This window comes from Trachypithecus francoisi, unplaced genomic scaffold (assembly GCF_009764315.1).
Source record: "Trachypithecus francoisi isolate TF-2019V2 unplaced genomic scaffold, Tfra_2.0 Contig00830, whole genome shotgun sequence".
NCBI lineage: Eukaryota > Metazoa > Chordata > Mammalia > Primates > Cercopithecidae > Trachypithecus > Trachypithecus francoisi.
In genome coordinates this window covers 2,458-25,646 of record NW_022680930.1, presented here as the reverse complement: position 1 = coordinate 25,646, position 23,189 = coordinate 2,458, and the positions used below count along the sequence as shown (strand labels likewise).

The 23,189-nt window shown below is 47.1% G+C and overlaps 1 pseudogene; it reads right to left on the bottom strand.

Annotated features, from left to right (window-relative positions):
* Positions 1-3,500: 3,500 nt before the first annotated feature.
* LOC117089385 lies at positions 3,501-3,906 on the bottom strand (annotated as a pseudogene).
* Between the last annotated feature and the right edge of the window lie 19,283 nt (positions 3,907-23,189).

The following is a 23,189-nucleotide window of genomic DNA, read 5'->3' as shown; positions in this document are numbered from 1 at the left end:
AAGAGGTGAGGTACAGTGTGGGACTGTAAACAGGAAAACAGGGGCATAAGTGGAAACCCTAGGCCAGTTTCTCTACTCTCTTCAGCCAGGGGTCCCCTCCACCCAAGGGAGAAAGGAGAGTTATTTGTCATATAAATTGAACTGAAGAAACTGTAGAATGGGAGGTCTGAGCCACACAGATTTGAGAGGAGGAGGTAAGGTATCAGAGGAACCTGCCCCCAATATTTCAACATAGGTTCTTTCTATTTTCCATAAGTGTCAGCCGGCTGAGAAATAAAGAGAAAGAGTACAAAGATTGGAATTTTACAGCTGGGCTGCCGGGGGTGACATCACATATTGGTAGGACCGTGATGCCCACCTGAGCTGCAAAACCAGCAGGTTTTTATTAAGGATTTCAAAAGGGGAGGGTGTGTAAGAACAGGGAGTAGGTCACAAAGGTCACATGTGTCAAAGGGCAAACAGGAGAACACAGATCACATGCTTCTGAGGAAACAGGACCAGAACAAAATCAGAAACTCTTTTTTTTTTTTTTTTTTGAGGCGGAGTCTCGCTCTGCCGCCCAGGCTGGAGTGCAGTGGCACGATCTCGGCTCACTGCAAGCTCCGCCTCCCGGGTTCACGCCATTCTCCTGCCTCAGCCTCCTGAGTAGCTGGGACTACAGGCGCCCCCCACCGCGCCCGGCTAATTTTTTTGTATTTTTAGTAGAGACAGGGTTTCACCATGGTCACGATCTCCTGACCTTGTGATCCGCCCGCCTCGGCCTCCCGAAGTGCTGGAATTACAGGCGTGAGCCACCGCGCCCGGCCACAAAATCAGAAACTCTTGATAAGGGTCTATATTCAGCAGTGCATGCATTGTCTTGATAAACATCTTAACAGAAAACAGGGTTTGAGAGCAGAGAACCAGTATGACCAAAAATTTACCAGGCTGGAGTTTCCCAATCCTGGTAAGCCTGAGGGTACGGCAGGAGACCAGGGCATATCTCAGTCCTTATCTCAACTGCATAGGACATACATTCCCAGAGCAGCCGTTTATAGACCTCCCCCAGGAATGCAATTATTTTCCCAGACTATTAATATCAATATTCTTTGCTAGGAAAAGAATTTAGCGATATCTTCCCTACTTGCACGTCTGTTTATAGGCTCTCTGCAAGAAGAAAAATATGGCTCTTTTTGCCCAACCCCACAGGCAATTAGACCTTATGGTTGTCTTCCCTTTTTCCCTAAAATTGCTGTTATTCTGTTCTTTTTCAAGATTTCATATTGTTCAAACACACGTTTTACAATCAATTTGTACTGTTAACACAATAGTGGTCCTGAGGTGATGTACATCCTCAGCTTATGAAGATAACAGGATTAAGAGATTAAGGTAAGACAGGCCTAAGAAATTGTAAGAGTATTATTTGGGAACTGATAAATGTCCATGAAATCTTCACAATTTATGTTCCTCTGTCACGGTTCCAGCCGGTCCCTCTGTTCAGGATCCCTGACTTCCCACAACAGTAAGGTCAAGTTTAAACATAAGGATTAAGCCACGATCTACATATTGAATGATGGGACCCCAGTCCCCAGAGAGTGAGCAACCTAATTTACAATCTACAGGCCAGGATCCGGAAGATTCATTTGTGGAGAAAAGGAACGTCCCAGACAAAGGGCCTCCAGTGGCTAATGTGTGCTGGTTCCCTCAGTGAAGAGCTGGCCTGATGCTCAGACACTCTGTGGTGAGCTCCATCAGTCAACAAGCCCTGCTCCCCTGCAGAGATTGCTGTCAGTGTTTTGTGCTTCACCCCCAAATGTGAATACACAGCTAGGGGTAACCACCTGGGAGGAAGGCCTCCAGCAAGGGTGACCAACCTTCCTGGCTTGTCAGGGACTGAGGCATTTCACAGGACATGGGACAGTCAGTACTACTATGGTTTGAGTTTGTTCCCACCAAAACTCATGTTGAACTTTGATCCCCAATGTGGCAGTGTTGGAGGTGTGCCTGGTGGGAGGTGTTTGGGTCATGGGGGCAGATCCCTCATGAATGACTTGTTGAACTCCAGCTCTCTCACGAGACTGGATTTCGTTCTCGTGGGAATGCTCCTGCAGGAGTGGGTTGTTGTGAAGCCAGGATGCCCCTCGGGTTTTGTCTCTTCCCACATCGCACTCACCATTGAACTTTTCCACCATGTTATGACATAGCACAAAAAGCCCCCACCAGAATCTGAGCAGATGCTGACACCATACTTTTTGAACTTCCCAGCCTGCAGAACTGTGAGCCAAATAAACCTCTTTTCTTTATAAATTCCCCAGCCTCAGGTATTCTTCTATAGCAACACTTAATGGATTAAGACAAGTACTAAAGTAAGAGAAATCTCTGCCAAACCAGAACGAGTTAGTCGTCCTATTCTAGCATGTGCAGGCAATATCCATCTGCATGGCTTTGCTGAATAATTTGCAAGTCTGACCTACATGCACAGCTCACAGGCTGGGAACACAGTCATCTGCTATAATTTACATGATCTTGTGACAACACCTGCCAAAAATCATATTAAATGGTTTATGACTTTTGTTGATCCTCTTCCAGCCTTTGACACAATATATAAACAAAAATATGAACTATCCTGCTTGTAATTTCCAGTTGGGTAAAACAAAAATGTGTCCTGGATCCTTTTATTTTTAACTTGAAACCACACTGAGATAGCCCATTAGTTTGCTTTCCTACTGACCCACACAACTGTTAGGCACAATGCAGGCCACTGACCAGCATCAGCTCCAAAGGGTCAGTGTCTGTGCCCTGCAGATTGTTGCATATGGTAGGGTCCTGCCACTCTGCTCTGGAATGGAGCACAGAAGGCCAGGCATTCTCTCAGATGCAAATAACCTGATGTGGTTATCATGGACTAGGAGTAGTTTTAGTAGACAATGAATACTGCTATCTAATGACCTCCAGAAACAAGGGCTACCACATCTGGATCTGAAATAATCATTTTAATGGAAATCCTCCAACTTTAGGGAGATTAATAGGAAATAATAATAAACAATAAAGCATCTTATTTAGTTACTTTGGGTATACATTTCACAACCAGTTTTAATAGGGCTTATTGCTCAAAATTAGATGTGCTGCAGGTGTGTGTGTGTGTGTGCATACATATATATATGTGTAGTCAAACAGGATATATGGTTACATGCCTGCTTTACATTTTTTCCAGGCTAATTTGTATTGCCATTGCATTTTATGATGTGGAATTGTGGGGAATCAGTTACCCATTCATTGCCTTGTTAGGGAACTCTCACATTTCCTCCTGAAGAGAATCTTGGCTCTGCCTGCAGGGACTCCCTTGATGCACTTTGGAGGGGATGTGGGTTATCCTCTTCAGAAACATTTTCTTTCTTTCTTTCCTTCTTTCTTTCTTTCCTTTCTCTCTCTCTCTTCTTTCTTTCTTTCTTTCTTTCTCTCTCTCTTTCTTTCTTTCTCTTTTTCTTTTCTTTCCATGTGTGAGTCAAAGATTTATTTCTTCATTTCTTGCATTTGAAGTACTCTTTGATGACATCCTCAGCCTGAGACTCCTTCCATAGTCCTTAACTACTACACAACTGCAACCAACCACTTTACAGGGTTTCCCCTCTCTGTCAATTGTACAGGGGCCTTCCCATTCCCCTAGTTTCTTGTTGTTGTCACCCTTGATTAGGTTGATTTGGTGTTCAGCACAAAGGGCCTCCACTAACTTGACATACATAGGCTTATCACAGTTGGATACAAGCACACAAAGGTGGGCTTGGCACTTGTCTAAGGCTTTGGCACTTTGCGAATTCCATATGCTAGGCCATCGTGGATGAGGGCGGTCTTCAGCACCTCCTGTAAAGTAGTATTAACGTCCATGACACCTCCAGCAGCAATGTCTTCCTGGGCTATGATGGTGGGTTATAGGTGAAGCCCAATCTCAAGCCTCTGCCTCCATACGACTTGGCAGCGGCAGGGAAAGAGAGGAATGTTCTGTCTGGTGCATGAGTTTTCATAACTGGATCTATTCCAAGCCCCAGTTCAGTTTGTTATTAAGATATATGGCTCATCTCTTCACTGGCAATGGAAAGTTCCAGCATTTCAAGTAGATTCTCAACCTCAGAGCCACACTATACTTTTCAAAAGCTTGGCTAAGAGAAATGCTACTTGTGGATAAGTGCCTGCAGAGTACATGTATTCGATCCTCTAGACAAATATTCTTAAATCTATTCCCAATTTAGCCAGAGTCATGGACTTGTGAGCTTGACTACTTCCCACTGACTCCTTGAAGAATGACTTTTAATGCTTTGTGCTTTGGTTGAGGGGCATGATACACATTATGCAAAGTATGGTTTTGAACACTGATTCCTATCTGTTGCAGGGATATTGTTGAAGATGTGGCTTCTCTATGAAGCCTCTCTATGAAGACCTAGAGGAGAATATGCTCTTTGGTCCTCAGTATGTGGAATAGTTGTGCTTTTTCTTAGCACATATTCTGGATCTCACAATGTGTCGTATATCCCTCTCCCCATCAGCAGCTAGGGTCTTACAGCCAAATGAGTGAACAACCATGAGCCCACACAAGAGGACTAATCACTCGGGTTGGCACAGTTGGTGAGGTGGAATCAGAGCCTGGGGTATAGGCAAGACGCTGTAGTGGCTCAATCTGCCATGGGCAGATCCAGATGTTGAGTGTCAGGGAACCCCTCAGGGAGGGTTGGTGATGAACATGGATCCTCCAAACCAGCCTAATGCAGGTGCCTGTAGGCCATTACTGCCCCTGAGGGTTAGGGTTGGGGTTAGGGTTAGGTATGTTAGGGTGATGACATGGCACACCTGGTCCTATACCTATACCCTTCTCCTCACCAGCTCTGTATCCTTTATTAACACACGTGAATGGCATTGTTTGGAGCAGCAGCAACTGCATGTGAGCCAAATGCCATGTGCTTTCCATTGTTTCACCCATCACAGTCCCCAGGGGTAGGTACATTCACACCCCAAAGTTCACTTCTATTATGTGAGCCAGGGAAGCAGTATACTAGACATTAGCAGTGTGGGCTGTGGAGTCAGGGGACCAGTTTCAAATCCTGCCTCCACCTCTCACTAATTGAGAGGCCTTGGATGAGACATTTAGTCTATTTACCTATAAAACAGGAACAAAACGCTGCTTACAAACACAGCTGTGACAGGAAACACATTATGTAACCACTGTGAACCATTTAGCACAGAGCTTGACCCAGTAATAAATGCTATGAAGAAATATATTGTGGTAGTGAAGACTTTGGTTTTTGGAATTGGATACACCTGGGTTCAAATTCCAGCTCTTCCAGGGTCAACTGTGAAAACTTGGGCAAGTTTCCAACTTCATTAATCCTCACCTTTTTCCAACTGCGAAACGGCAAATAGTGCATACAAAACTCATGGCCCACTGCTTGAGATAAAGTGTGTGCTCCATAAGTGATAGCTTTAGCTACTTGTTATTTTACTGCTATACCAGAAAGAATGCAGCTCAAGCTAAACAGGCAAGATGGAACATCTAAGGCGATTCTGCAGAGCTGCTGACCCTATGTGGCAACTGACCTCCATCTCCAACACATGGTAGCAACAGTTTCTTAGATGGATTGTGTTCTATGTACTAGGCAATGAGCTGAGAGTTTTATATTTTTGTTTTACCTGGGACTAGGTATGGTGGATCTTAACATTTTGGGGGCCACAAGTACTGTATCAGCCTGGTTCCAATCAAGAGATAGAAACCACAAGTGGTTTATGCAGTGGAAGTTTAATATAAAGAATTATTCAGCTATGATAAATGAGCAACTGTATGATGTAAAGAGAACCTTATAGGGCTACTCTCCCTACAAGTGGAGAAGAGTATCCAAGAAGGACAATCTAGGATTGGGGCCCCCTCCCCAGGCTGGAGATCAGATATTGTTGGAGAAGGTATCATTGCATCCCCCTACATGGCAGAGAGATTTGCTGGGTTGCATGGTCTAGAGCTGGTTGCAATTATTGGACAAGCAGGAAACAAACCTCCACAGCCCATGTCCACACTGCTGGGTTGAGTGTATGAGCATGTAGAATGATTGGGTCTCCAGTATGGACAGAAGGCATGGCTCGCATGGTGCCTGTGTTGGGAAGATACTAAGTGGGTGATCACCATACCAGGCCAAGACTAGTTGCCTGGGACCTTCTGGGCACATGGCTGGAGCAGAGCACCACTGGATCTCCTCACAGCAGCCAGACCCAGGAAGAGAAGCTCCTTTCACCTGCACTGTTCTCTCAGCACCCTCCACGGAGAAAGCATCACGTTAAGCTCACCATAGAGGAGAAATGCTCATGGGAATCCTGTCCATTGTCACAGAGCAGATATTAGTGGGTAAATATGGAGTTGAGAAGTCATAAGTTGTAACTGGCATAGATATTATGGGGCATTTGAAGAACGCTGTGAACACATATGCATGGGTCCATATATTCATGCGTGTGCACGTATGTGTAATTATTCACACAATTCACGGTGGATACTACTTCTAGGGTGTTCACAGACCCCAGGTAGAGAGTGCCTGGAGGGAAAATTATCCAAGGCAGGCCCATTCATTGTTCCAGGGCAGCCACAAGAAAGCCTCTGTTAAGCAGCAGAAGTCTCCGGGGCAGGTGGGGCTAGGCAGCATGAAAGAATTGGCCGCAAGAGTTCCCAACCCTGTCCCAATTATGCAAGGTGACTTTTCTTTCTCTTCCTTCTCCATTCCCTTCCATATTGCTCATGCACCCAAAGGGAGACTTGAAGACTCTCTAGCAGGACAAGGCCATTTTCTTTCGGCATTTTTCTCTCCCTAAAATCTAGCCAATTATCAGCTTAGACACACAGTAGGCTATGTGCTATGAAAAACAGGCATCCTGGGTTATTTTACAAACTCATGGATAGTCATTTTGAAATCGCCTTCACCTTTGCAAAATTAGGACTGAGACAGTGAAAGAAAGGTAACTTAACCGACTCCATCTTGCTTCTAACCTCCAAGCTGTCTTTGTTCATTCCTGGACATAGGCTGAACTAACTTTGGGAGAAACTTAGTTTGTAGTTATAGTTTAAACAAAGATGGTAACAGCCCTTTCCCAAAGCAGACCTCCTTCTTCTCTGGGGACTAGACTAACATTAGCCACAGGATTAGAAATTATGGTTTAGGAGTCACGCAGCTGGAGGCTACAAGATTCTGACTCTCCCTAAACTGCTCCTGAGATCAGCGTTTGAGATATTTTGCAGACCCTGCACTTGATGGATCAGCTGGCACCACCCAGATGGAGAAACTGGCTCGTCTGATCTTGCGGCCCCCACCCAGGAGCTGACTCAGCGCCAGAAGACAACTTCGACTCCCTATGATTTCATCCCTGACCAATCAACACCCCTGGCTCACTGGCTTCCCCCACCAAGTTATGCTTAAAAATTCGGCTCCCCAAATTCTCGAGGAGACTGATTTGAGTGATAATAAGACTCTAGTCTCCCCCACAGCCGGCTCTGCGTGAATTATTCTTTTTCTACTGCAATTCCTTGTCTTGATCAATCGGCTCTGTCCAGGCAGTGGGCAAGGTGAACCCCTTGGGCAGTTACAATATTCCTCCTTCAGCGAAACTCCAAGTTCCTCGTTGATAGTGGCAAACACCAGTTGCCATATTTTCTACTGTTCCTGGCACAGAAAGTCCCTGTTCATGGTCCTGCTGAACATAAGGGCCCAGGTGCTGAAAAGTTACCTCCCGCCTCGCCCCAGCCTCATCAGTGGGGCTGGATACTGGCAGTGGGCAGAGGAATGAAATTTATTTATTTAATTGTTTGTTTGTTTTTGAGATGGAGTTTTGCTCTTGTCGCCCAGGCTGCAGTAAGATGGCACCATCTCAACTCACTGCAACTTCCGCCTCCTGGGTTCAAGCAATTCTCTTGCCTCAGCCTCCTGAGTAGCTGGGATTACAGGCGCCTGCCACCACACCCAGCTAATTTTTATATTTTTGATAGAGATGAGATTCCACCATGTAGGTCAGGCTGGTCTCGAACTCCTGACCTCAGGTGATCCACCTGCCTTGGCCTCCAAAAATGCTGGGATTACAGGCATGAGCCACCATGCCTGGTCCTTTTTTTTTTTTTTTTTTAAATATGTCGTGCATTTAGTTTATTTTTATTTTATTTTATTTTATTTTATTTGAGACACAGTCTCACTGTGTTGCCCAGGCTGGAGTGAAGCAGAGTGATCTTGGCTCACTGAAACCTCCGCCTCCCAGAGTCAAGCAATTCTCCTCCCTCAGGCTCCCGAGTAGCTAGGATCACAGGCCACGCCCTGCTAATTTTTGTATTTTTAGTAGAGATGGGGTTTCACCATGTTGACCAGGCTGGTCTCAAACTCCCGACCTCATGTGACCCACCTGCCTTGGCCTCCCAAAGTGCTGGAATTACAGGCTTGAGTCACTGCACCTGGCGAAATTTATTTCATTAGATGTTCAAAAAATGTATGACGCATGAGTGGGACTTTCTGCCTCCATTCCACATCTGCCGGAGCAAGGAGAGAGCCCAGCAGCTGGGGGTATTCTGGGTAAGACTCCCTCTCCCTCGGCCACATTGTCATTGTCACAGTGAAGAAGACCCCTGGAACTCCAACTATTCCTGGCAATCCTTCCTTCCTCCCCCACCACAGACTCCCCCCCCAAACCATCATTATTTTCCCTGAGAGCATCAGGACCCATCTCCTTAGGGCCTTTATCTCCATATACATCAGTCACTCCAAGAAGCTCAGGCCCCTGAGTCATCCCTTCCCTTATCTCCTAGGCCTGAGTCCGCATATAGCTCTATGTGACTCTCCACCACTCACCAGCCTTCATTTTTCCCCTTAGCACATACATCACCTGACATATCATACATTGACTGGCTTATTTGTGAGTCTCCCCTGATTGAGGGTGCGGTGTTCTGTCTCTCTTGTTTGACCACTATCCTCCCAGGATCTACAAGGTGTCTGACATGTAGCAGGGACTTAATAAACGTGTGTTGAGGAATGAATGGACAAACAAAAGCATCTTTAGTGTCCTCCGTTCTCTGGACCTCAGGCTCCACTGCAGCCTAGTTAGTCTTGATCTTCAGGCCTAAACAAGGCCCAAACCACAGGTCTTCGTCCATACTGGCTTATCCTACCTATCTAGCAGTTTCCCAGGCTGGGCTTGGGAGACAGGTGGGCTTGGATTGGAATCCTGGCTCTGCCATTATGAGGCTTTTAACACCTCTGTGCCATTTTCCTTATGTGTAAAACCAGAAGGATGCCTAATTCCTGAGAATGTGGTAAGTGAATTAAATGGAAGGTGTGTGTAAAGAGCTCAGCACAACTCCTGGCACACAGTAAGTGCACAATAAATTGTGGCCACCAGGGAGGCAATAGGGCAGAGTGAGGAAGAGCAACAGGCTTCCTCTGGTGCCATCTCCTACGAGTTGGTAGGAGCACTGTGCACAGTGGATTCTGGTCAGGCCCTGAGCTCAAGGGGAAAGAATCCCATGATTGATTACTGATGTCTGTCATGGGCATGGGGGCCAGGCAACAGGGGAAGGTGAAAGAGAGTAGCAGCCCCAAGCCATACGTTTGTCATCCTGATCTAGAATTTCCACCATTACTCCTTTTCTTGTGCACATCTTAACTGTTTTTAAGGGTGAGAGCTCCCCTGTTTTCAACAGTTCTTTTCTGACTCCGTAATTTCTCACACACCCCAACCCTGAAAATTGTGCAGTCTGCTCCTCTGAGCCCCAACAGTCTTTTCTCTGCTTTTCCTTTATTATTTATAATAAAGTATTTGGTTTTTAAAACACTTTCTGGCCTCCTTTCTGCACATATTATAGGTGGAACATGCCTTCAGGGTAGATTTCACGTTAGAAAACTAACGCAGGAAAGTGCACAGGGCTGCAAGTCAGAAAATCTGAACTTGCTGTGAATTTGAGCTCATCACCTTGCCTTTTAGAGTCTGTTCCCCCAGCTGAAAAGCAGAGCCCTAAGAGGCCTTTGCAGCCCATGGTATCCCAGGGCTGTGGTGAGAATCAGCATTTCTCTGGGCTCTATGGAGAGGAAAAGCTTTCATGTTTGGCCAGGCAGGGTCGCTCACGCCTGTAATCCCAGCACTTTGGGAGGCCAAGGTGGGCGGATCACCTGAGGTCAGGAATTCAAGACCAGCCTGACCAACATGGTGAAACCTCATCTCTACTAAAAATACAAAAAATTAGCCAGGCATGGTGTCTGGCGCCTGTAATCTCAGCTACGCAGGGGGCTGAGGCAGAGGAATCGCTTGAACTCATGAGACAGAGGTTGCAGTGAGCTAAGATCGCGCCACTCTACTCCAGCCTAGGTGACAGATTGACACTCCATCTCAAAAAAAAAAAAGTGTTCATATTCCCATTGGGTGTCCATGTACCCGCTCCTGCCACCAGGTCTTACACCCGAGCTTCTGCAGATGCTCAAGATGCTTTTTCAGCAAGGTGGGTAGTAGGATGAGGATTCCAATGGGAGCAGGGGGCATTTGGCAGGCACTGACAACAAGCAGAGTTTGGAGAATGGAAAAGAAAAACCAACTTTTCTCGCCTTAAACCGGCAATTGCAAAGTTGAGAGCTGGGAAAGCTAAATGCTGCCATCTGGCGGTCATTTTCTATGTTAGCAGCATCAAAGTAGCCATAGTTTTATAAAGCTCTTGTTTAAACTCAGTAAAGACCCAGAGGGAGGAGGTGGCATTTACTGAGCACCTCCTGTTTATAAGTAACTGTTTTCAAGTGTGCTATGGCTACAGACATAAATTAGCCCTGGATGTTGCTCATACAGAGAGCACAGATTCCAGAGAGCCAAGGCTGCCTCTCAGTGATTGCATGCCTTAAGCTCATCCTTCAACCTCTCTGAACTTCAGTTTTCTCAAAAGGTAAATTGACCAGGGTGATCTCTAAGGATTCAAAGGAAGGGCCTTAGAAGATGAAGAGGATGTTGACAGACGGGTACTGAGAAGGAAAAGAAGAGGGCATCCTATGCAGACAAAGAGGAGGGTGTCAAGGGAAGCCCTGACATGTGTCTCCTTACCTCATCCCCTTGTTTGTGAAGCCGAGGGGTGAGTTCCTGATCTTTAAGCGCTTGTCCACCTCTGACTTCTGGTCAAGGGGAGGGACAGAGGAATTGGAAAGACTTCTTGAAGGAAGAGTGAAACAAACAACTGTGTTGTAGGATCTACCAACTTTAGGAAATAGAACCATGTAATTGCTTTCAAAATATTCTATAATTTATGTACACATTATTGTATATTTTATTTATAACATTCTACTGTTGATGGACATTTAAATTATTTCCCATTGTCTCCAGGTTTGTTTGTTTTTCTGGCTTGGACATCCATGTGCATGCATTTCTTCTTATTCTTTTTTTTTTTTTTTTTTTGAGACAGGGTCTTACTGTGTCACCCAAGCAGGGGTGCAGTGGCACAATCACAGCTCCTTGCAGCCTAGAACTTCTAAGTTCAATTGCTCCTCCCCGCTCAGCCTCTTGAGTAGCTGAGACTACAGGCACGCACCACTATGTCTGACTAATTTTCGTATCTTTTTGTAGAGGTGAGATTTTTGCCATGTTGCCCAGGCTGTTTTCGGATTCCTGGGATCAAGCAATCCTCCTGCCTCAGCCTCCTAAAGTTCTGAGATTACAGCCATGAGCCACTATAACCAGCCATGCATGCATTTCTGTCAATTACATACCCAGGGATGAAACTCTTGGATTGTAGAGGGTGTACATTTCCAACTTTATAGATCGTCACAATTTGTTATCCAAAGAGGTTGAACTAATTTAAACTCATGTCAAAAGTATGTGAGTTCCTATTGTCTAGTTAGGCATGAGCAGGGCAGGAGAGGGCTCAACCCCACCCTCCCACCAGTAATGTCACCAGATGATTGTTAAACTGTCTCTAATAATGGGTCACAGCCTGCACCAGGGAAAGGCAGTCTCCTAATAGAAAAAACTTGAAACTGGTGATCAGCAGCTTCCCGATAAGATCTCAGGAGTTGGGAGAGTGGGCTCCAGCATGCACACTAAGAGGCAAAACGGTGGAGTTTAACTTCTGGGGACATTCACCTGGTAGGGGAAGAATGCCTCAAGTGAGCATGCACACAACTCCAGTAAACACACTGCATGCTCACCGCCCAACTGCTAGCAGACCACTGCACATGTGGACAGCCCACCCCCAGGGAAGAATCGGGGGAGAAGGGATGTAAAACCCTGGAACTGTGTCAACAGATATAGATAAACAGATAAAACCCCAAGTCAAAGGTCAAACAGTGCACTTGATCTCTCAAGTCGCCCCCGGCCCTCTTCCAAGTGTACTTCCTCTTGTTCCTGCTCTAAAGTTTGTTGCTGTTGTTGTTGTTGTTTTGAGAGAAAGTCTTGCTCTGTCACCCAGGCTGGAGTGCAGCGGTGCGATCTCAGCTCACTGAAAACTCTGCCTCAGCCTCAAGAGTAGCTGGTATTACAGGTACCCGTCACCACACCCAGCTAATTTTTTAAAATTTATTTTTATTTTCATTTTTTATTTTTAGTTGAGACGGGGTTTCACCATGTTGGCCAGACTGGTCTCAAACGCCTGACCTCATGTGATCTGCTCTCCTCAGCCTCCCAAAGTGCTAGGATTATAGGTATATGCCACCGAGCCTGGCCTAGGTTTTTAAAAAACTTTCACTTCTGCTTTAAAACTTGCCATACATTTCCAAGGTTTTTCTTTTCTTTTCTTTTCTTTTTTTTTTTTTTTTTTTGACATAGAGTTTCATTCTTGTTGCCCAGCCTAGAGTGCAGTGGCACAGTCTTGGCTCACTGCAACCTCCGCCTCCCAGGTTCAAGCCATTGTCCCATCTCAGCCTCCTGAGTAGCTGGGACTACAGGTGCCCATCACCAAGCCCAGCTAATTGTATTTTTAGTAGAAATAGAGTTTCACCATGTTGGCCCGGCTGGTCTTGAACTCCTGGCCTCAGGTGATCCACCCGCCTCAGCCTTCCAAAATGCTGGGATTTCAGGTGTGAGCCACCACACCTGGCCTGTTTTTGTTCTTTTAAATTACATTCAGTTACTCTGCTTCCTCCAAGTCCTCTCTGTGTCTTTAGAATTTCCCAGGTGAGTACTCAGATTGGAGTTGCAGGTAATAAAATACTAATTTTGACAATACCCTGTGTGGAGCATTTATTCTGGGAATGAACCTGTGTTAAATGCCCTCCCCCTGTAATTATCCCTAATCCACAACCTGAAATATCTTGGGACCAGATTCTCCCTCCTGGCACCAGCTTCTCAGGGTAGCCCTAAGCACCCTTCAATGGCCAGGACACAGGGGTCCAGGAGGTGTGCCCCATGTGGCTCCAGGCACCTGCCTGTGCCCTGGAGCGAGGCCCCTGCAAGGCCGGGGCAGCCAGATGTCCAGGGTGGTCAGCCTTGGCCTGGGGACTATACTTGCCTGCCAGACCACCTCTGCCTCCCCCACCCAATGGTCCTTTGTGTCCCCCAATTGTGCCCATGAGCACATGTGCCCCAGCCTAAACCTGGCATGTGTGAGTGAGGGCCCCAGCCTCTGGGCACCCAGCACTCCTCTAGCCCTGCCCCTAGCTATCCCCTGTAGGCACTTACACATCAGAGCTTCCCAGTGACCCAGGAGCTCTGTCCCTGAGCCCTTCCTAGAGGACCCCACTCATTCACCCTCCCAGGGCACAGGCTCCCTCCAACCCACAATCCCCCCACCACAGACAATCTTCCTTCTTTCAACATAACCCTCTCCGGGGACCCAGAGTCCTCCTCACACCCCTGGTCACAGTCCTGTGACCTGACTCTTTCATGCCATCCCTCCTTGGGGCCTACGGGGGACCACCAGGGGGCCACCAGAGGCTCAGAAAAGCAGGGGCAGAGAAGGCCCAGCCTGGGGATGAGAGAAGCACATACTGTCCACTTCTCACCCGCCTCTGGAGGTCAGCATTGGAGAGGCCTCTCTGTGACTGCCAACTTCCGAGGTGCACAACCAGGAACTCACAGGGAAATAAACAGATACCACAAGCACAGAGACACAGAGGCACAGAACCGCCCCAGCTTCACCTGGGCACTCAGGAGTATGGCCCACGGACAGGCACACACACACACCAGGAGGACACAGATACACACACAGGACCATGAGACACAGCCCCACAGGGCTGACTCTACACACAGTGGACACCCACACGCGCATGCGCACACGCAGACACACACACACACACACACACACACACACACTGGCACAGACACACACACACACACACTGGCAGAGAATCAGACATAGAACACAGACACTACAAGAAACATAAACACACAAATACACAATCAGGGACACCCAAAGGAGAAGTAAATTCACATGCACACACCTCAACACATAAAGACACAGAAGCCAGACATACACAGACACGCCCACAGGGGGCGCACACGCCAGAGACACACACATTACACAATCAGAAACACAAACACAGATTTGCACAGCCAACACACACTCATTCAGGAAGAAAGGACACCCAAATGCATATAAAGATAGAGAAAAACACAGGGCCACCCAGAGACAGCTACACAGAGACATAATCACAGACACGGGCACTCAGACGCACAGATGCTTACATGCAGATTTACACACCCAAACATGCACACACTCCCAGACCCCAGCCCACAGTGTAATCAGAAGTGGCACTGCGGAGGGCACTCCTGGGGCCAGTGGAGAGAACAGACCCAGGCATGACCTAGCCCTTCTGAGCTCTCTTGGAAGAAAGTATTTTCCAGGTTTCAAACCCAGGGCTGGGGATGTGCCCCTTCCAGGGCCTACAGAAGGGCTGTGCCTGGGCCCTGAGATGCCAGAGAGAGGCCAGGGTTGGGTGACTCTGGGAACAGGGGCACAAGGTTGGGCCGGGGACCCTGTCTGGGTATGCTTAGAGTGGGGGTGTTGCATGGTGCTTAGTAGATCTAGAGGTCAAGAGAGAAAGACAGATGTGCCCCCAGGACCATGCCCTGTGCCTGAGTGGGCTGGTGCTCTCTGCCTCACAATAATGCTATGAGGAACATTCTATATCGCCATCATCACAGCAATGACTGACCCTCACTCACAGGTGAAGGCACTGGGCTGGGAACACAGCCACCTGATTGGGCCTCATCTGAGCAGGGCAGACCAGGACAACGCTGGGTCCTGGGCAAAGCATCTCTGTGGCCCCATCTTCCTGAGGAGTCTCCAGCCCCAGCTTCCCCTTCTCTTAATGTCCCCTCCGAGAATCAAGTTCCCCCAGATCGGCCGGGCGCGGTGGCTCAAGCCTGTAATCCCAGCACTTTGGGAGGCCGAGACGGGTGGATCACGAGGTCAGGAGATCAAGACCATCCTGGCTAACACGGTGAAACCCCGTCTCTACTAAAAAATACAAAAAAACTAGCCGGGCGAGGTGGCGGGCGCCTGTAGTCCCAGCTACTCCGGAGGCTGAGGCAGGAGAATAGCGTGAACCCGGGAGGCGGAGCTTGCAGTGAGCTGAGATCCGGCCACTGCACTCCAGCCTGGGTGACAGAGCAAGACTCCGTCTCAAAAAAAAAAAAAAAGTTCCCCCAGATCTGTTTCTCTGCCTGGATACACCCCCTCCCCCAACCACTCTGAACCTACATTCCCATCTGTGCAAGGGGACAGTGATGGTACTTCAGGATCTCAGGCGATGACACCTGCAAAGTGCTGTGCTTAGCACAGTGGTGACAAGAGTGGCTGCTGTTATCATCATCACTGCCTTTAGTGGCCAAGGGCCTCCCAGGGTGCCAGTTCTGGGAAGAAAGATGCCCCTGGGAGGTTACAATGCTCAGGTACACAGCTGCTCAACCAATTCCTGCTGTCTTCTGACAGTCTTTGCACATAGCCATTAGCTCTCCAGTGGTACAGAAGGAATCCAGCCCAGGGTTGCACAGCTGGTCACCAGCAAAGCTAGTCTCACAACGGAGGTGCCTCGTCCTGCCAAGGGCTCCTGGTCAAGCCTCCAAGGGACCAAAAGGGCCCACCTGCAAGGGAGGTTGACTCTGGCTTTGAGGAGGTATTTCCTGAGCTACATGAATGGCTTCTCCTTGTGTGAAGGTCCACACTGTTCGTTTCTCTTCCCTTCCCTCTGCTTGGGCTATAATCAAGGTGACCCCGCAACACTTCATGGACATCATGGGTCTCCACTTCACTTTTGGGCTAATCTGACTTCAACTCCCCTTACTTGGTCTTTCCTTTTACAACCGAGACAACTCAAATCCGGCGCTTTTTATGCAGGTGACAGCACACAAATAGAATTTAATTCCATTGTTTTGTTGTCCCTGTTTTTGTTTTGTTTTGCTTGTTTCTTAGGGTTTCTTTTTATTTATGGTAAAGGCATTGGCTTTCCATTTACAACAGTGTTAGAATATTTCATGTTTACAATAACTTCATGTCATCATAAATGGTGAAGGCATTTAGAGCAGTGGTTTTAGGCTGCCAGAGGCCTGAGTGAGTTTGGTCGCACTCTGTGTGATCAGGCAGAAGAAGGCCTTTGGGAAGTTTAGCTGAGGACAAGGCCAGGAAAGCTGATGGCCAGTTGAGGTGTCTCTCCTGGTCACCAGGCCCCTGGGTCCTGCCCACCTGCTTGACACTCCCATCCATCACTCCTGGTGCTGCCAAGCCCTCTGGGTATTGTGGCCAAATCCCCTGGGAGAGAAGCTGATGAACTTTGTTCCTTGAAATGCACAGATTCCTTGGACATCCCTGGTAGGTCAATCATGAAAGTCAACTTGGTTTTCTCCCCCTCATTTGGGTTCAGAATTTAAAGTCCACGCTCACAGACAGTAAGATGACATAGATAAGTGACATCATTACCCCGTTTCAGATGTTAAAATGCCTAGGTAGATTAGGGATGATTTAAGACCACACAACCTTGTGCCACAAAGTGGAACTGGGAATTCCGGATGGCGTGTCTGGAGTTTGTTCCTTCAGATGCTCAGATGTGTCTGGAGTTTCTTCCTTCCGGTGGGTTCGTGGTCTTGCTGACTTCAGGAGTGAAGCCGCACACCTTCGCAGTGAGTGTTACAGCTCTTAACGGTGGTGCGTCTGGCGTTGTTTGTTCCACCCAGTGGGTTCCTGGTCTCGCTGACTTCAGGAACAAAGCCGCAGACCTTCGTAGTGAGCGTTACAGCTCATAAAGGTGATGTGGACCCAAAGAGTGAGCAGCAGCAAGATTTGTTGTGAAAAGCAAAAGAACAAAGCTTCCACATGGTGGAAGGGTATTGCAGCTGCTGGCTAGGAGCTAGCCAACTTTTATTCCCTTATTTGTCCCCACCCACATCCTGCTGATTGGTCCATTTTACAAAGTACTGATTGGTCCATTTTATAGAGTGTTGATTGGTCCATTGTACAGAGTGTTGATTGGTGCATTTACAATCCTCTGGCCAGACACAGAGCATTGATTGGTGTGTTTTTACAGAGTGCTGATTGGTGCATTTACAATCCTCTAGACACAGAATGCTGACTGGTGCATTTACAATCCTTTAGCTAGACACACAGTGCTGATTGGTGCATTTTTACAGAGTACCAATTGGTACATTTACAATCCTCTAGCTGGGCACAAAAGTTCTCCAAGTCCCCACTCCACCCAGGAAGTCCAGCTAGCTTCACCTCTCACTTATAAGGACACTTTGAATTTCCGAGGCATGTGAGAATTTGTGGTTAGCTTTTTATCATTGGCTTCCAGCACAATTATATAATCAGAAACATGCTATGTGATTTGATTTCTCTGAAATAGATTGAGATTTGCTTGATGAACAAAGTAAGTAGGGTTAATTTTTTTAAATGTACCATGTATGTAAATGAATGTATCTCCAACATTTATTCCCAATATACAGGGATGGATGGCTACATGGATGTGATGGAAATGGTTTACTATTCAGACCTTCTACATCCTACCGGTGTTTTGTTGCTTAGTATATGCATTGCTGAGAAGGGACTGTGGAGCCTCCCAGGCTGCTTGTCTATGAGGTTCTTCCTGCCTTCCTGCCATCATTCATTTTTCATGTTTTGCAACCAGGATTGGCCACCAGGAACCCTGAGAGCTCAGGAAGGAAAAAGCTGCCTAGAAGCAGGGACAGGAAGCTGGGTTGGGGAAGACCAGAAATCAGAAGGTCTGCAAAGATTCCAGAGAGGACCTGTCCTTGGGATGCCGGTTGTGGGGCTCAGGTGGGGAAGGGGGCGTTGGAGGAACACGCTGACGCCTGAAATGTCCACTCTGAGGCACCACGTACCAAGGCAGGGGATTGGTGGCGAGGGACTATAAAGCCCCAGGGTTGCTTAGGCAGCGCCCAGACAGGAGAAGGGTTGGCGGAAACCAGAGCGCTGGTCTCCCTCCAGCTGCTCCTGAGCCTCCCGCTCCCTTGCCCCGCACGTCCTGTTGCTTCTCTGATTGACCTTCTCCCTGACCTGTAGCTAAACCTTCCACCAGTACTTGAGAACTTAATTTGAACCGGATCCTTTCCCACACCCCTTCCTCCTCCTCTTCCAGGTGCCAAACAGCCCTTCTTCCCTTCCCTCCCCTCCTCTTTCCTCCCCTCCCCGCTCCTTCCCTCCCACTCCCCAACTTTGATCCCGCCCCATCCCCTTCCCCGTCCCCAACCATAAGCCGCCCCACCTCTGTCCTGGCTGCCTCAGGGCGCCGTGAGAGGACGCCTTGCTAGTGAAGTGACTGCTCTTTTGGCTCCTCCTGCTGGGGTTTCCCAACCACCAATCCAGCCTTCTGAGTAGACGCTGGACCCGCGGAGTTTCTTCCTTTCCCTTGGGCTGTGTCACGCAGCGTGAAATTACACCGCTCACCCATGTAATCCCAGCATTTTGGGGGGACCGAGAGGGGCAGATCACTTGAGTCTGGGAGTTTGAGACCAGCCTGGGCATCATAGGGAAATCTCGTCTCTACCAGAAATTCCAAAAAAAAAAATTCAGTGGACCTGGTGGGGCTGCCTGTAGTCCCAGCTAGTGGAGAGGCTGAGGTGGGAGGATCGCTTGGGCCCAGGAGGTGGAGACTGCAGTGGGCCAAGATCGCCCTGCTGCACTCCAGTCTGGGTGACAGTGAGACCTTTGTCTCAAACAAAACAAAACAAAAGTGAAATGTAATCTGAGTTTTATGTCATCTGGTTTGATGACTTTTTAAGAACTTCTGAGTCATCCATGTCTTCTGCTCTTGGGAGCTGCCTCCAGGGAGTCTGTGTCCAATTAGAGTATGGGAGCCCAAGAAGCCCCTCGGATGAGAGAATAAAGGGCTGCACCCTGCTGGGATGTTTGCAATGCAGGAGTCACCAGCAGTGACAAGACCAGGATGTGAATGGGGACTGTATTGTCCTTTGTTTTGTAAAATGTGTCTTGTGCAGATCTTTGATTTACCCAAACCAGAAAGGGTCTTAAAGTGCTTATGATTGTCCAAATATAAATAAACGACAGGTTTCTACTTTGAAAGTTTTCACCCTCGCATTATAAAACCTCTCCACTACACTCAGGAGAGGGCGCTTTACGGAGATGAGAATACTTGTTCTGACTGGCATGCACCAGATTCTTAGGGAGGGATTTGGAAGTCTAGTGATGCATAACAACCACTGCATGCAGGCAGAATCACCCCACATGAATGCCTCCAATCAAAGAATCTATTGTTTCTTTTGAGGCTATGAAGGGGGAAATGTGTTGAGAATCTTTGTTGGAATTTTTTCCCCTTTACCTGGCTGCATTTTCTTAGATCAGTTAAACTCTCTTTCCCTACTTCACCTTTGAAGACCTGTATACATTTTCCTCATTGCATTTTCTACTTTCACCCTTGCTCATGGCCATGGACTGTCAGAACCTAAGCTTTTACTAGCCGCATTGGACCTAATGTAGGTAGGAGCCCACTACTGATAACCTGCAACCAGATAGTTGTCAGGTGTGACAAGAGTGCCCAAGAGGGGATGAATTCCTGGTCAATGACAAGATGGCCTTTATCCTTCTTGTGCATTTGATTCACATCTTTAACCACTGTGCGCAGAGCTCCTACTCCATTTCGGACAGAGGCTCCTCAGGGACAGTGCATCCCTCCCAGGAGCCCAGGCTGTACTCACCTCCACTGTGAGGCTGAAGACAAAAGTGCTACAGAGGTCAAAGGCTGCTTTCCAGAGAGGTTTTATTTGCACAAAACTGAGTCTTGGTGTGTGGATTGGTCTGAATTACAATTTGAATTTACTTTCTCCCCCAATACTTGTAAATCTAGTACTTGTAAAAGAATATGTGTGCCTTTTGTGGTGGTGGCGGTACATTCCAGAACATTTATATTGTTTTCCATGTAGATTTCCAAGGTTGCTACTGATTGCTTTAGGTGTAATGCTCTAAAATATGAAGGTGAACTCTTGTTATTGGTTACTTCATGTTTTTTGTTTTGTTTTGTTTTGTTTGAGACAGAGTCTTGCTCTGTCGCCAGGCTGGAGTCCAGTGGTGCGATCTCGGCTCATTGCAACTTTCACCTCCCGGGTTCAGGTGATTCTCCTGCCTCAACCTCCCTAGTAGCTGGGGCTACAGGTGCACACCATCATGCCCAGCTAATTTTTTTATTTTTAGTAGAGACGGGGTTTCACCATGTTGGCCAGGATAGTCTCGATCAGTTGACCTCGTGATCCGCCCGCCTCGGCCTCCCAAAGTGCTGGGATTACAGGTATGAGCCACTGCGCCCAGCCAGTGTTGTATTTTTAATTAAATTCAATTCTCACATTTTTAATAATGATTCCTAAAAGACTTTGTTATGCAAAATCTTTTTGGCTTTGAAAATCTGACATGATGTGTACTGTGTCAGCAGCAAAGTGAACACTGACTTTCAAAAGTTAATGTTTTTAGAAACTTGGGCTAAACAACCATCTGTGATTATTTTTGTTGGAATATAACCAGGTATTCTTATAGCAGCAGTCCACTCTCAGTTTTGTGTAGATGTAAGCATATCTTTATGTCATATTTTCTTTTCTTTTCTTTTTTTTTTTTTTTTGCAGTTGCAAGATTAATAGAGTGAAATAGAGTGAAAACAGAGCTCCCATACAAAGGGAGGGGACCCAAAGGGGGTTGCCGTTGCTGACTTAAATGCCTGGATTTATATCCTGATCCTTGTCCCTCCCGCTGTGCTCTCAGGCAATAGATGATTGTCTATTTCTTTACCTCCTGCTTTTGCCTAATTAGCAGTTTAGTGAGCTCTCTGATTGGTCAGGTGTGAGCTAAGTTGCAAGCCCCATGTTTAAAGGTGGATGCGGTCACCTTCTCAGCTAGGCTTAGGGATTCTTAGTCGGCCTAGGAAATCCAGCTAGTCCTGTCTCTCAGTCCCCCCTCTCAATAGGGAACCCAAGTGCTGTTGGAGAGGTTGGCGGACGACCGCTCTAACTGCTTCCCGCTGAATTGGGGCATAGTAGGAGCTGTGCAGTTGAGATTTCCTTGGGAGGGGTGCCTTCGATGTCATTAACATCGGAGCATGGGCTAGCACGCTGGTCCAGGGGTCTGCGGTAGATCTTAGTCGTGGACTGCATCTCGGCTCCATTTGAAGAACAATTTGTAGTATTACAGCTTTGATTCTGGAAGAGACAAACTTAATAAGGAGGTTAAAGATACAGGGATTGAAATGCATGGCCTGCAGTGCAGGGGATTATTTCTTTGGCACACTATAGCCCTGACTATCTACTTGATAGTTTTGAAAAGGCCTGGTCCAGTAAATAATAATTTGACCATCTGATGGGTGCTTGCAATGCCTAAGTGAAAGGTTTGGTGAAGGATTTTAAGTAATTTCCATTGGTTAGCTGCAGGCAAAAGTATTTTTCCTTCTTTGGTGGCTAGCCATCCTGAGGGGAGAAACTATGTCCTCGTGAGGTTCCCCATTCTATTTATTCTTCTGAGTACTGGGGCTTGGTTTCCTGTAGAGGATTACCCCATGCTAGAGGTCCCTCTATAAGCATTTCTAATGGAGAGTCCTGCCTTGCAGCTCTTTTGACTTCAATATCGGCTTGGCGGTTCCCTTGTATTTTTCTTGCAGTTCCGTTCTGATGACCCCAGCAGTATAAGACTGCCACCTATAACTTTAAGACTTTTTTCTTATATTTTTCTCATTCTTCCACCATACAATGTGGACATATTTTTTGATATATTACAAATAATGTAACACAAATTTCTTTTTCCTTTTTTTTTTTGAGATGGAGTCTCACTCTGTTGCCCAGGCTGGAGTGCAGTGTCGAGATCTCAGCTCACCGCAAACTCTGCCTCCCGAGTTAATGCCATTATCCTACCTCAGCCTCCCAAGTAGCTGGGACTACAGGCGCCTGCCACCATGCCTAGCTAATTTTTTTTTTTTTTTTTTTTTTGAGTTGGAGTCTTGCTTATCGCCCAGGCTGGAGTGCAGTGGCGCGATCTGGCTCACTGCAAGCTCTGCCTCCCGGGTTCACGCCATTCTCCTATCTCAGCCTCCCGAGTAGCTGGGACTACAGGCGCCCGCCACCATGCCTGGCTAATTTTTTGTATTTTTAGCAGAAACGGGGTTTCACCATGTTAGCCAGGATGGTCTCGATCTCCTGACCTCGTGATCCGCCCGCCTCGGCCTCCCAAAGTGCTGGGATCACAGGCGTGAGCCACCATGCCCCGCCAATGTAACACGAATTTCTAAATATTTATTTATTTATTTATTGTTTTAAGATGGAGTTTCCTCTTGTTGCCCAGACTGGAGTGCAGCAGTGTGGTCTCGGCTCACCACAACTTGTGCTTCCTGGGTTCAGGCGATTCTTCTGCCTCAGCCTCCCAATTAGCTGAGATTACAGGCACCTGCCACCATACCCAGATAATTTTTGTATGTTTTAATAGAGATGGGTTTTCTCCGTGTTGGCCAGGCTGGTCACAAACTGTTGATCTCAGGTAATCCAACCACCTCAGCCTCCCCAAGTGTTGAGATTACAGGCATGAGCCACTGCACCCACCCTTCACCTTAGTTATTTTTAAGCACTAAAATTTGATACTTATTTCTGAATGAAGTCATCTCTTAATTGTATTTTTTTTTTTACTTATGTTCTTTAAATTGCAAAGATTCATGTAATTCAAAAGAGAAGTGGGACCCAGAGAGATTCTTTTATCATGTGATACATGATAAATACATTCAATGTTATATTTCAGTTTAAAAAAT